This window comes from Calliopsis andreniformis, unplaced genomic scaffold, assembly GCF_051401765.1.
Source record: "Calliopsis andreniformis isolate RMS-2024a unplaced genomic scaffold, iyCalAndr_principal scaffold0022, whole genome shotgun sequence".
NCBI classification, from domain to species: Eukaryota; Metazoa; Arthropoda; class Insecta; order Hymenoptera; family Andrenidae; genus Calliopsis; species Calliopsis andreniformis.
The window spans coordinates 10,538,570-10,553,224 of NW_027480432.1; the positions used below are offsets into that span (position 1 = coordinate 10,538,570).

General features: G+C 32.8%; 1 protein-coding gene across 1 annotated transcript in view; it reads left to right on the forward strand.

Moving 5' to 3' along the window:
* The first annotated feature begins 743 nt into the window (after nucleotides 1-743).
* The window catches only part of Gp150 (leucine-rich repeat domain-containing glycoprotein 150), a 37,964-nt gene continuing 24,052 nt past the window's right edge, over nucleotides 744-14,655 (forward strand). The window contains exon 1 of the mRNA XM_076390971.1: nucleotides 744-884. The gene's annotated coding sequence lies outside the window, so the exon portion shown is untranslated. The remainder of the gene's footprint in view (nucleotides 885-14,655) is intronic.

Below are 14,655 nucleotides of genomic sequence, written 5' to 3' on the forward strand. Positions count from 1 at the left end.
CAGCACAGCTAGGTGAGGGACGAAAAGATAAGGGGACTGGCGCGACTACGGATGGTAACGCTGTTATAGACACGGAATCCCATAAGATGTAAAGTCTACTCATATATTTCAATACTTTTAGTGGCCGTGTACCCAAATTATTCACAAACAAGCGAGTATCAAAGTTCCTGTAAAAGAGAAGAAACATTTACCTAACAAGACTTCAATACTTGATACATTTCCAAAACCCATCCTTATCCACATGTAAAATTGAGTGTACATACATTGATGCAAGAAGAAAAAAGTATGCTCAAAAAATGCAGCTCCAAAAAGTACCAACAAAAGAACTCCAAAAACATCTAAAGCGCTGACTTACTATCTACAGTCATATCTTTAAAATAATAACACATTGCTTTCCGCACGACGAAAGCCCCAAATCAGATACATTAATAACAAACAACCACGGCCAACCTCGATGCCGTTTATCTATGCAATTATGCTCTCTTCGTTCGCCGAATATCTGAACGTTCCCGCACAAGTCTTCGCCTGTAGTTCGCCAGATGGCACAACGACAGTCACCTGTTTACCTGAATTTTTACCTGAGCAGCTATCATCAGGGACCGATCGTCCAATCGCTGCGCCGACCCTGGGGCCCCACTGTCCCCTCCATAGCCAACCCCCGTTCCCCTTCCCCGCCGTCCCACTCTCTCTGTACCCCACTTGTCGCCTGGCTCGAGTGCAACAGGCTGGCTACGTAGTTCAGAAATTCGTCCGCTGTAAGCACGAAACGAATCCGTAGCGTCAGTTTTCGAATCTGATTTCGTTCGATTCACGTCGCGTTAGTGCAATACTCTCGCGTTAGTGCGCCGGCCACATTGGGATACCAGCGCCGGAAACGAGAACAGGTGAGCAAACTCCATTCGACTCCAATAACGCGCTTATCGCTCTAGCGTCGAACCCGATGATCATACCTCCGTTCGAGTGCCATCGAATAATGTCGTTCGATCCACGAATAGAATTTCACCGATGGCATGCCACTAAGGACACACCGTCGAATTCTTTCGCCCTCGAGAACAGTGGACATTCGTACTGTGCAGAACTGATAGTTTCACCTGAGACACATGTTGACATAAAAGTACTTTTTCGTATAGGGGATTCGTCAGTTCCATTAGTAATGAATACTTTGACCAATAATATGCTAGCTCCGAAATTGCACGTGATATCAGGCGGTTCTATCTATAGTAACTATAAAGATTCGCATTTTTCCAGATGCAACCTTACCAGCTCTGTAGAGTAGGCGTGCTTGCTTTAGCTGTAGCCTCCTCTTGAACACCCGTTCCCTCTCTAGAACCGTCCTAGGCTGCGTTTCTCGATTAAGGTCGTGCGCAACTCCATGTGTTTATCGTACTGCAGTATGCGGAGAACAAGCTCGCGGAAAGCGAGACCATTATGCTGTGCTTCTCGTTGATTCCTCGTCGTTTGAGGGAATTTATACGATCCTATGTTACTTTGTAAAGGGAGTTTGAAAGTTCCAATGGGTCCAATTCAGGCGTGTGATTAGATCTTTTATCTAGTTGATCGGTTTTTTGTTGTTGAGAGTACGATAATGCATTGTTGAACGTAATTGCGAAGCTTCGAAGGTCGTTCAGCGAGTTCAATAGCATTGTAAATTCAAGTTTGACGAGCTAGGTATCGGTAACAGCGTATTTTAGATAGCAATGGCGTACTCGTTTCTTAGACCGCTGTTCGAGGCATTCTTGCTTTGAATCAGTAATGCAACCTTTCAGTGGAATCTTACGAACGTCTTATTCATTGGAAATTAAGAATTGATCTTGTTCGGTATCTTCTATGGGAGTTAGGAAATGATATGAAATTTAAAAAGCTTCTGTCAAAAGGTTCTATGAGTAAATAATAAAACGTGATACGTGGAAATTAAATTGAGGCAATGTTTTGTGTTTAACCATTAGAAATAGGTACACTGGGTGCCATACTACTAAATTCTTATGCGTTTTAGAAACATAAAATTTATCACAAAACAAATGTAATTATGAAGAATGTTATTTTACAATCTTATTATAATTAAAATAATTGTAGGTCTAAAATTTACCACGAAATTGATTTCAACTATAACTATTTCAACTATTTTAAGATGATTAATTTGCATGAAAATCTATAGAAACTTATGTCACTCATTGTTAACACACATATAATTATTTATCCAGACGAAAACAATCAATTCTCACAGCTGACCGTCGTTTATCTAATTACGTACATAAACAACATGTATACATTAAAATTAGCGAGAGTTTGACTTCGCCTTCCGACAACCGTTTAATTTTAGATCTCTCGGCTCGTACTTCACGGCCAAATAATAATTCTTAAAACATCGTCGATTGTGTTTGAACAAACGCTTAATATGATCGCATTTCGCATCGTACTTTTGTCTTTAAACGGTCGCCAGATGTGGTCTCGTTGCTCCGATCAACATGAATGCTTCTTTTTTATTGCAGTTGGTTGATGCAGATTATACGAAACGTACGTAATTTATGTAGACGTTGAGTTCACATTGAAATTATCGTGTAACATTATCCTTTTAGCTTAAACTGTTTATTTACAATTACAGTCGTTTTAGAAATTAAATAATGGATAAATTTTGTGTGAATTTCAAAACCGAGAGAAATTGAATAATGTATCCATGAAGCATAGGCGGAATATTAGCAATTTTAGTACATCTGTACCACCTTTGCGCACATCATTGTTATCAGCAATAACAGATTAACTTGCGTTTTTACGTTCTCATTGGCGCCAATCGTCCGCGCAATAATAAAGTCAATAAGAAGTGGGGGAAAAATGTGTCAGCCATTGTTAGCAAGGATGAGAACTGATTAAAAGACCTGTCGCGTCCGAGCTTCGGATCTTTTCGAAGTTTCAGCTGTTCCAAGTTAAAGGCCACATTCAAATAGTATACATTACTGATATATTTCATGCATATTCATGTTTGCCTCTAGTTTATAGTTTTAATTTTCTCGAAGTTATACTTTAAATTTGATTTAAGAGCTTTGATACTCGCGTGATAGAGTTTTCCTGTTTACGAAATAAAAAACGAATGATCGAGGAGAAAATGCTCATCGATAACTGTTGCATCAGCTTCTTTTTTTTTGAGATTATGTAAAGCATATTTAAACGAATCATTGATCCTTTGATACAAGAATGTAACTAGTTTTGAAAGATAATTTCATGTAAAGCAGTCTTGAATGATTTATTGAAAAGAGGCGTTCTGCGTTGCGTTTTGCAACGATTTAATTTTTTAAATTATTTTTTTAATATAAAGGAACTTTCACATAAGGAGTCATCATCGTTACGACACTTCGTCGCCACACACTATACCTTTAATGTATGCATAGTTGCAGCTGCGAACGTCTCTCGAACCCTGCAACGGAGCTGCTACGCTGCAGTCATCCGACATTCACAACCGATCTTTTCGAATTAAAACGTAAAGTCACACAGTGGTTCTTCGATCATATTTAATTGAAATCCATAAATAACAAAACTGCCATGTGAAACGGGTGCATCAACAACGCATAGTGTTTTGGGGAGTCCCTTGTTGATTGCACCTGTACTTGTCATTTTTCTAGTCTGCTTGTTTCGAAGAGCACGTATCGAGCGAACAATAGTAATAATAATTACTGATAACTTCACCATGTTTTCACATACATGTACTTTTACAAATTTGTTGTTTATTATAAGTACATAACGTATTAATATTTGTGATGTAAAATTGCATGATTGCATAGAAAGAATGTGTATATTAGTGGATAACAATAAGGCCCAGCCTGGGCCCAGCCTAGACCTTTCTCGAGGACTCGAAGCTGCGGCCTACGATACTCTTCGCTGTACAGTTGCGAGGTGCATGACGATGTAGACTGTAGACCATAGAACTTATATGTACTCTTTTTTCTTCTTAAATTAAATTTTCCAGCTGAAGTTCATTAGTGAAAAGGACTATAGTTCCCACGTATAGATTCTCTTTTGCCAATTAGTTTTTCTTTTCTCGATTATCATCATCATCATCATTATCATTGTCCTTCTTTTATTTCATTACTATTAAAGTTCATTTTAGTGTTAAACGTATTTTAATTGCTAGTGTTGTATGCATGTGTGTGATTTTAGTTTTCCAGATATACAAGGCAATTACCATTAAGGTTTTATTGGAATCATTACAAAGATTTATAATTGACAAATACAATCAGTACACTTGGCGAGTTGCTTGTTACTACTATTTCTTTCTTTTTTTGTTCTCATTATTATAATTTTGTAATATTCGTTTTTGATACTGTCATATTTTTATTTACCATTAACGCGCATAATCATTACCATTTGTAGAGATAAAAGGGACCAATCAGAGTTTCTTTGATCTTGGAGCATCCTTGACTTTTTAAACCAGAATTTCAAAATTTCTTGCATTTGTAAAACCTGTACATGTACATGTATGTATACGGATTAGAATATATTGACATATACAGGGTGTCCCAGTTTTTTCGGGCATAATTTTGCGAGCATATTCTACGAACAAAATGAAGAAAAAAATAAATTAATGTAAAATTAAATGTTGTAGGAACTAAACGAATGATGCTTGCAATATTACAAATGCAATAAAAGAAAAAAATGGAAAATTATTTCGAATTAAACGAAATTTAGTTTCTTGATTAACAGTACATAGAATTTTCTCGTAATAAACTGAATTTTAAATTGAATGTTGCACTTTTTGTCATATTTTGAAATTATTTTCTTAACTTTTCTTACACTTGAAAATATAGAAAATAGCTAGCACATAAATTAACCTCAAAAAGAAATATTTTATTTTGTATAAGCTCATTGCTTTCATTCGAGTTATGAGTTTATAGTGAATCAATACTGCACTATAAGAAATGTTTAAGACTGCTGTTCAGTACATTAAAACGAATATAGAACAAGAACTAATACGTTAATCTTGACACAATAAACGTCAAGTGTCTTTTGTTAGAATTATGTCCTTATTCTTTTCCTGTGCAAGACAGCAACATATCTTTTATTATTTATTATGCATTTACGTTTACAGTTCACTCAGAGTGAAATCATGATATAACAAGCGTAGCTACTCGCATTATATCTATTTTGCATATCTTCTTCAGTAGCACAGCACACGCTCTTATCAAAATCACAGAAGCACTAAGTGATTCAGAAGCAATCTTTAAAATCTCGGATAACAGAAGTCACTTGAACATGATGAACAACGAAAACCTGAACTTTATTGTGCAATTTGTTTTGTCTCACGTCTCGTACGATTCTCCTTCGTTTACATTAGCAGCTCTAACTTGGCTGTTTGCCAAGGCGAAAGCAGAATAATTGTGCAAAATATATGAAGAGTGGAAAATAAAATACCTACGTTATCATTGACCACGTCGCATTGTTGAATATCAGAATAGATTGGAGGAAGCACGGTCAGAGCGTGCGAGCATCATCAGCGTTTAACACGAGGCAAAAATATTTTCACGTAAGCTACGCGGATGTTTCCCTCGCCACGTTTACAAGCCCACACACTGCGTCAGCCTTTGCTTACCGAACGACGATTCGGAGGCCATCTGACAGCCTGCGTCAGTCCAGCCCAAATGCAGATCTTCTTGCGTGCGCGTTTAAGGATACGCATTCTTAGCGAACGATGACTTATGACGCTATTCAATCAGTTTAGCCCTTTTCACGCTGGATGTTTTGTATACACGACATTGTACTTTGGCTCACAATAGCTAAGAAGAGTAAAAATAAAAAGGGTGAAAGTGCCAAAATTAAAGTTGTGAGGAAAACAATTTACTGATACATATTGGCCTTCATATAAACACCTTTTGATGAAAAGAGCAATTTTTTTTAAAATGGTACTTATGTGTTTTTAAATGGTACTTCTTTATTTTCATTCTTTGATTAACTCTGGAATGGCATACTAGTTTTTCATGGCCCCAATGAAATACTGATTTTTGTTATTGTACTGCAAAATGAAAGTAAATGAAAATGTTCTTTAATTTTTTTTTAATATTTGAATATTATAACACTATATGTACAATAGACTTAAAAGTATTCTAGTAAAATTCTACTACAACTTTTACATATTCAAAATGAGTGAAAGTCAGGCTTAGCTTAAACCTAGACAGACACACTAGATTCAGTATGTGAGGAAAAAACAATGCATTAAACCTTATGAGTAAAGCAGTATAAAATCAAAAGAAAAACTATATCCTCATGGGTCCTTCAGATCACAACCTGTACACTGTTTGATGACGCAATAACTGTTTTAACACGGAAGTTTCATTTTGATTTAATAACGAACATTGCATATAAAATACCTAATAACGATACCATATATTCGATGACGCGAGACACTAAAACCGTAATCGCTTTCAAACAGGAATCCTTTCATCCATCTAACTATTAATTATTAGCTAATTCTTTATAATTGTATCGTGGTATAATAATTACGTCAACATAGCATAAAGTGAAAAGATTTGAAACTAGACTATCACTTTGGAATGCTGTAATAAAATATTTCTACGGATAGAAGAAAAATTAGCTACTAAAGAAAAAGTTACTACTTATTACTTTTTGATGCTATTTGCCAATGTATTATAAATTAATCTCGTGACAATTTAGTGGTTACCTACATTTAATATAGATTTGGCTTCTTTATGTACAGGAAAAAATTGTTAAAATATTGTCCTCTATAGCATATTTAAAAAAACATAAAATTCAGTGAAGTCGTCCGCTTTCTAAATAATTACCAAAATTTTCAATAAATACTATTCACTCTTTTACTACCTAACAATAAGTTGCGGTACGATACCTTTGACCAATAAGTATTTATCTAGTGTATGCAACCTATATTCTTGGTTCCCAGCAAAAAATGGAAAGAAAAAGAATTGCATGAATATTATTCACGTCGAAAATTTACGTAAGTTAAAATGATTCACAGAAAATAAGAGTGCACTTACCTCGATAAAATCTGACATCTATCACCCTACTTCAGCACGTTTATAACAATGGAGTCGACGGAATGTTGCTTACTTCTTTAATGATATTTCACATCGTTGTGTTGATTCGTTTGATTACGTAACAGCAAGGTCAGTGTCCATTCGGCCGATCTATTTTTATCCGAGAGAAGCTCGGAAATAAGATTCAAGCTCCTCTAATCGGTGTAAGCGATTGTGAAAGCGGTCGAACCGCGCGGAATGACGGTCAAGGTGTGAGCACTATGCCGTCACCATTTGCGATGGCTGATGCTCCACTGCTTGAAGAACGAGTCTGCTAATCATTTGACTAGGATTATGATGACGATTTAGGTGACGTCTGTTCGTCTTCATAATGATGAAATTTTTATAGAGGGTGTCCTGCATTTTTTTCGGATTTCGAGAGTGTTACATGTACAAGTGCAAATGAGACTAGAATGTCATGTAACAGAAAATACATAAGTGCTTTGTGAATAAATTATAATAAAAATACGGTATAACAATGGACTGCTTTCTTGAATAATTTGCATTATAATTTCATTTTAAAATATGCAGTATCAGTACACTAATGGTTAACTGACCGCTATTTACAATGATGGACGAGCCGAGTTTTCTTATGTGAAAGAAAAAATTTACTGAATACAAATTAATACGCATCAGGAATTAACGCAAAGGTTGCATGACCTATTTGCTGCAATTCAGATAAATGAAGAAGAAATGAAAAATGCGCTAAATCGTATTTTTTAGATGCTGTCTCAGCATTTTGAAGTGGTATTATAATTCTTATCTATTAGTGTTAAGTATCTAATAGAAAATTAGAAATTACACAATTCCTTACTTTACAGATCGAAACTTCATTGCTTATATTCTTCGTACGACGAACCCTTCTCTTTTAACTTTCTATCAAATACTGTTCATTACGTAAGATTTGAAATGTTCTGGCTATACATGCTTGTAGCTTGCATTCTATTACGTAAACATTGTCATAGCACTTAAAATTCTGTCTTCAGCTGCATAGAAAACTAGGTGAAAAAGAAGCTTTTTTTATTATTCCTGATTTTTAAAAATGACTAAAATTACTATTTCATAAATAAGCACTTACTATTGTTCTATTTTTTTACTGAGAGTCAATCAAATTAGGAATATCAGAATTATCAAATGTTCATGTGATAATCAACACATTATTATATCTAATGATGATTAATTATCATTATATCTCTATATTGTTATCGTTAAGTATTATTCACTTTTAATTCTTCAAAATCGTTATCAGCGCTTTCATTGTTCTTGTTCACTTATCTACTAATATATGTAGGATATCTCAGCGTAAATTACACGAACAATGCTTGGACCCCAGTGAACCCAAGCCTAGTAAGGTGGTAAATGTCCCAGTAGCCATCCATGTCCCAGTATTTAGCCACTAACGCTATTCTATTCAAGTTTAAGCTTAAATTCTTATGTACGCGATGAAAAGCAATACCTACCCTATAAAACAAAAAAGAAGCATCCCAAAATAAAATATTTAGCTACTCATAGTTACTGGAATGCAATTCAAGTATCGAGACACGCATTTTTAGGTTATTTAAGTACTGGGACATATATTTTCAACGTCAAAGTATTGGGACATTTACCTTATGTACTATCTATTTGGATGCACGAAATTATTAGTATTGCGAAGATTAAGTAAAGCAATACGTGCCTTCAGTTCTTGCACAGTATTTTATTCTCAGAAAAATCAGGTTTTAAATATTCGTCACATATTCGCATTAAGTATAACGTGCCTATTTTGTTTATGAGTAATTCCAGAGAAATGAGGTTTGACAATGATTTTATCCACACACTTTATCATTTATTTTATAAATCGTAACAGATTTAAGATGTGACAAAGAGCATATTAGTATTATTACAAAAAGTCAAATAAATATTATAAATGTACGTATAGGTACAATAGATCATTTTATTGGAATTTTTCTACGAACTATCTGCAAGATACTGAGAAGGAATCCGTTTATAAGGGGATTAACATTTCAACAAAAGTCTTATGTAAGCTAATACAGATATTTCAAACTTTTTATTTACAGACGAACGTTTCCTCACACATTTTTTCACGAATGGTCATAATTAAGAGATAATTAGTTTCCTTCAATTACATAATTACATAATTTGAATATCCCATATCATTCATGAATACTAGCTTGCAGTCACCTATTTAGAATTTAGATCCTGAACAAACTGATTATGAGACTTGGTAATCGTTAGTTGACTTTGAAAGCAAAAACAAAAAGAATGGAATTTTACAAACAATGAACACTTTTTTATTATAGGCGAACTAATTATCAGTCTAAACAATTGTCGGTTAAAATTAAAAAATAATAATAATTGTAGTTTTAAAAACAATAAACATTTTTCTATCATAAATAAATTAGCAATACGTTTTAACAAATGCCAGATAAACAGAAGAACAAAAATAAACTTATACATTTTCAGAGAAATATTTGGAATAGGAAGAAACATGTATTACATATTTACATTCTAACCAATTGTATTAGATATGAACATAACCTAGTATTTAAGAACTTTTTAACTAACATAATTAGAACTCAGAACTGAGCAACTCAGAACATTTTGACACAATTTGTTTTAAACTAAAAAAATACATCTGGAAATGGGTCAATAATCGACACATACATTTGACTTTCAAAAATGAAGGAAGACTGCAGTACTGTTTAATTAAATGCTTAAAATTACCGATGCTGATTACTGCATAGTCAGCGCCAACCGAATATTGAAACTCTAATTCGAAATTTTTGAACTCCTGAAACTATTTTGTTTTAAGAACTGAAGCTTCAACAAAATTTGTATATAAATTATTGTTACCTATAGTTAAAGAAGAGCAAAAATATAACAATATTTAAATATATTAATTCTAAATAATCCTTGTTCAGAATGACTAATATCTGAACTCTTTTTGGATCTAATTTACTTCCTCTTTTATCATCTACAGTACCAGATGTACTGAAAAGTCTTATTCAGAGAATTGATAATAGCATGATGATTTACTTTTAGATAATTTCTTCAAATATGGATACTTTTTTCCTGTCTAGGTTCCGCGAATTTCGAATCACGAAAAAGGTGTAATGTTTAAAATTCTCAAAACTCGATTCTTTTTTGGGATTCGAGGAAGTGATTCCTGCTTTAGGCTTTCTTTTGGCTAGCCCAGGATTCGGCAAACTACAATCTGCAGACCAACTTTGAGCCGTAAATTGAGAATAATTCTTGTATTTTTTAAATATTCTAAAATAAGAATTCTATTCTTCTTCTTTCTGTTCTTAGTCGCATAAACTACTTGGTTATTAGCGACTGTAAATGGTTTTATACGATTTAGGACACTATCTCGGTTTGTTTTATAAACTTGACGAAAGTATCTATATTCCCTTTTTGCAGGTTATCTTTTACTAGTGGCTGGATTTTGAAAATATTCCGATAGTTATCGTATTTAGGGCAGTGGAGCAGTATATGGTTTACTGTAATTGTTAGTTTGTAGTCAAAGCAAATAGGAACTGTTTTCTTAGATAGGATATATGAATGAGTGTTTGTATGAACGATTTTAATTCTGGATATAGATATTACTCATATTTCATGAGAAGTCTCTTGGAAAGCATTGCTTCAAATGCTTTTCAGGGAATTTCACATAAGACATGAATAGTACTTGTTTTTTTCTAGTTACGTAATTTGGAATTAATTTGGAAGATAAATTCGGGAATGGATCTAATATGACGGGAACAGAACTGGTCCATTATGTTTTGAACATAATTGTATAAATCTTCGTAGAGATAGCTCCCAAGAGTGTCTGAAAGTGGATTTGCAGTAGTTTTCTCAACTGCTTGGAATTCTATTTATTTCATTAGTAAACAGATATTACAAATAATTGCATTTATAAGTATACTTTAATTTTGACAGTAAAGGATTTGTGGAGAAATTGTTTATATTCTAAAATAGGGTACAATAGACTCTTCAGGTGATAGTAAGTACTATTTAAATAATACTAATACTATTTAAATGTGCTACTTTATTACGAAAGTGATCTAAGCCAAAATTCTAAAACAATCAAGTTCATTATATATATTATAAATTCAATTTCTTTAAACTTTTTGTTTATACCGTTTTCATAATTATGAGCACAAATAGTATTAATATTATTTAACTAGTATTATTAGTCATAAAATTATATTTCTATTTACTCCATTTTACAGTAACTACATAATAATCTAAATCTTAGCTCTCAGCTCGCAGAAAATATCTAATATTTGGCCTTTTACATAAAAAGTTTACCATCCACTGAACTAACCTCTAAAAACATGGCGATCCAAGCGTTAAAGAATAAAAATTCGTCGCAACGTTCATTTTAGACCAAGGCGTACAGTTGTACGTAAGCACATACATCTGCCTAAAAAGTTCTAAAAGTCCAGTAAGCAGGTATTACAAAAGTTGCAAAACAACTTCTAGATGCGAAGGATATGTCCGAACATGTAAACTAAGATCGATTAGAACGGGTGCTATCCTCTGCTTCATAATTTCACTCTCGTCCCCATGCCTTCAGTCGAGATCAAAAACGATCGCTCCCAACTCCTGAATGAATAAATGCCAAGTGGAAGAGCCGGTTCGCCAGATGCCTCGATTATCCTCTTTTTTTTACCCCTCTCGTTGCTTTTTCTCCGAACTACAAACACGACACTCGACGTTCGCGAAAAGTAGAATTTTTAGCGTGAGTATATTTCAAAGTTCATATTGCATTATTCAGTAGCGAATAACGCCATTAGTTGATATGTATGCGATTGTGTATGTGTCACATGTGACGAGAAACAGAAACAGAGTTCAACAGATCAACTTCTGGCGCGATTGATTCTCTGAGCTAATTAAGACAGAGTAACAGCTGGCTCGATTTGTGATTTTTAATAACTGGGGACTACATTTTTATATAACGCAGTGAGTGTTACGTATTTAAAGTTCTAAACTTTTCAGTTGTAAATTTAGTCTTTCAATAAATTGAGTACTTAGTTGTTCTAAAGATATAGAAAGTTGGTTAAAACTTATTTTTAATTTAACTCTTAACTATGGATACATAATTTTATGTTACGAAGACTTCGACCGAAACTTATTAGGACTAAATATATTTATCAAATTAGTATGACGTTAATTATCAGGTGAACAAGAAAGTTCTGTCACTCTTGAAGTTACAGTAAGATCATCTGTATCTTTTAAATCAAATAATTTTGTTCCTTAATTCACATTGAACTATTTCTTCTTTAACAAAAGAACTGTTTACAAATTTTATTTTTATAAAATTCAAAGCTTTTATTGTAGTATATGCGACCTTTTAACATCAAAGTAACAGAACTTTTTTGGTTACCTAATATTGTATAAAAATTGGCTGACATATAGTTATTACCAAGTTTTTTTATGTTTTACATAGTCAAATGGGAACAATATTAAACGTGTACCACACAGAGTCTGTCACATTGAATAATGAAAATAATGTACCATGCAACTGGGTGAAGTTGCATTTTTAAAGTCGTTAGAAAAAAATATTAGAGGACAAAAGTCAATGGTATTGCATGCTGTACATTCTTGTACCACTTTTGTGAATTCTTATGCATTGATGCATTTGCATAATGCAATTACACCTTTTTTTTAAATGGAACTATTATTTTTTCGCGCATAAATCAATTCTTTGGTTCATTTTGCGTACAAAAGTATTACGGTGATATGATGCTAAACTAAACGATTCATGAGATGTGTCAGCTTTCTTAGTGACACGTACCTTTAAACGTTTTTTTATGATTACGACCTCGTTTGTACTACTACGCAGTTTGTAAATCACAAATGATTTATTTAGGTATTCTGCAATTTTGCTTAACATTAACATGTACTTAGATATATTCACAGATTTGACGTTTGTAACCACTCATACACTCGTAATCGGTGAACAAATGTGTTAAGAATGAGTCAAGTGAGGAAGGAATCGTATCTTCATTGAAGTTCTATATCATTTCCAATTCATTTCCATTTAATTTGGCTCATTTGATTAATCGAACATCTGCTGTTAATTAGGTTTAATACTTGAATACATTTTTAATGAACACATTATTAATAATGTGTAATACATTCGTGATTTGAATAACGATGCAAATATGCGGTTGTTTCACTTACAAGTAATTGAAGAGTGGAACTAAAAAAGATTGTATGTGTCAGTATTAAAGTTGACAATATTAAAATTGTACATGTCAATATTAAAGTTATTGAACATTCTTTTTATGGAAAAAAGAACAATTTTTTTAAATGGCACTTGCAGCCTTTTTTATTTCTACTCTTCAATTGTATTCACATGTTACCGTATTGAAAGAATGAATTCTGATTATATTCGTCAACAAGTAATTCATTTTGCGAATTCGACATTTTTTTCTTGGTGTTAGGGAAAATATACAGGAAAAATTTATTTGCCATGAGTTAAATTTATAAGAGTAAAATTTTCTGTCATTTCAACATCTTTTGAGATGTAGTTCTCCATACCCCAAATCACACTTCCTCTTTGACCAAATTTTTGAAAATTAAATGTTCCATTTAGGCACAAGAGTATCCGACGCCCCTATGCAAAAAAAATTTAGACGGTCCTGTACATAAATTAAAATAATATTCTAAATATGTGTATTTATATTAATCAAATAATATTTACACCATATTAAATTAATCCTATCTTAATTATTTTAATTGAACAATGCTACAATATATACGATGAAACAATGATTTTGTTTTTCAAAAAAACTGTTAATAAGTTTAGACACTTATTCAAAATTATGTGTATACTCTGACAGCAGAAATGCAATAATTCTAACTAAAGAAATAGGCAAGGGAATTATTAAGAAGAGTATGATAACGTAAAATTTTCAGAAAATAATTTTTAGTATTAAATTGTTTTATGTTTGTTAGAAATTTTTTGGAATACATGCAGTGAATTAGATATTAAATAAAATTGTTTCTTATTCATATTCATGATGCTTCTTTTGTTCTTTTCGTTAAAATTTCTTGCCCGTGTCATATGCAACTGTGTAAATTATTATAATAAATTTATTATAATAATCGAAGTATAATAAATTATATTAAATTTCCCAGATAGAACGCAATGCCTTGAAGAGGTCCATTTGATGTCCGTTTTATGTCTGAACGTCTTACGATATGATTTGGATATCTTAAAAATGGATGTCTAGTTTTTGTTTGAACGTCTTAAAACGTGTTATGAATGTCTTTTAAAACATCCTAAAGGCATACTGATTTCTAACTTCGGACCTTTCAAAGACATTTTTTGGACATTTTTAGGACTTTACTAGATATCTTTAAAACGTTTTTAAGACTGTGTTATTATGAATGTTGTTTATCATACATTAAAGAAACTGAATTTGTACTATATCTTTTCATTTTTGGGTTAAACATTTTTTTGCTAAAATTAAAAAATGGAATAGATTTAACAGTCAATGGCGTCTTTGTTCATGAGTAAAGCTGGCGATCGCCTAGGTTCGTCTAATGGTAAAAACGGCCCTGGCCCCATTTACAGAAGCTATCATACGAAATTCTATGAAATTTTGGATTA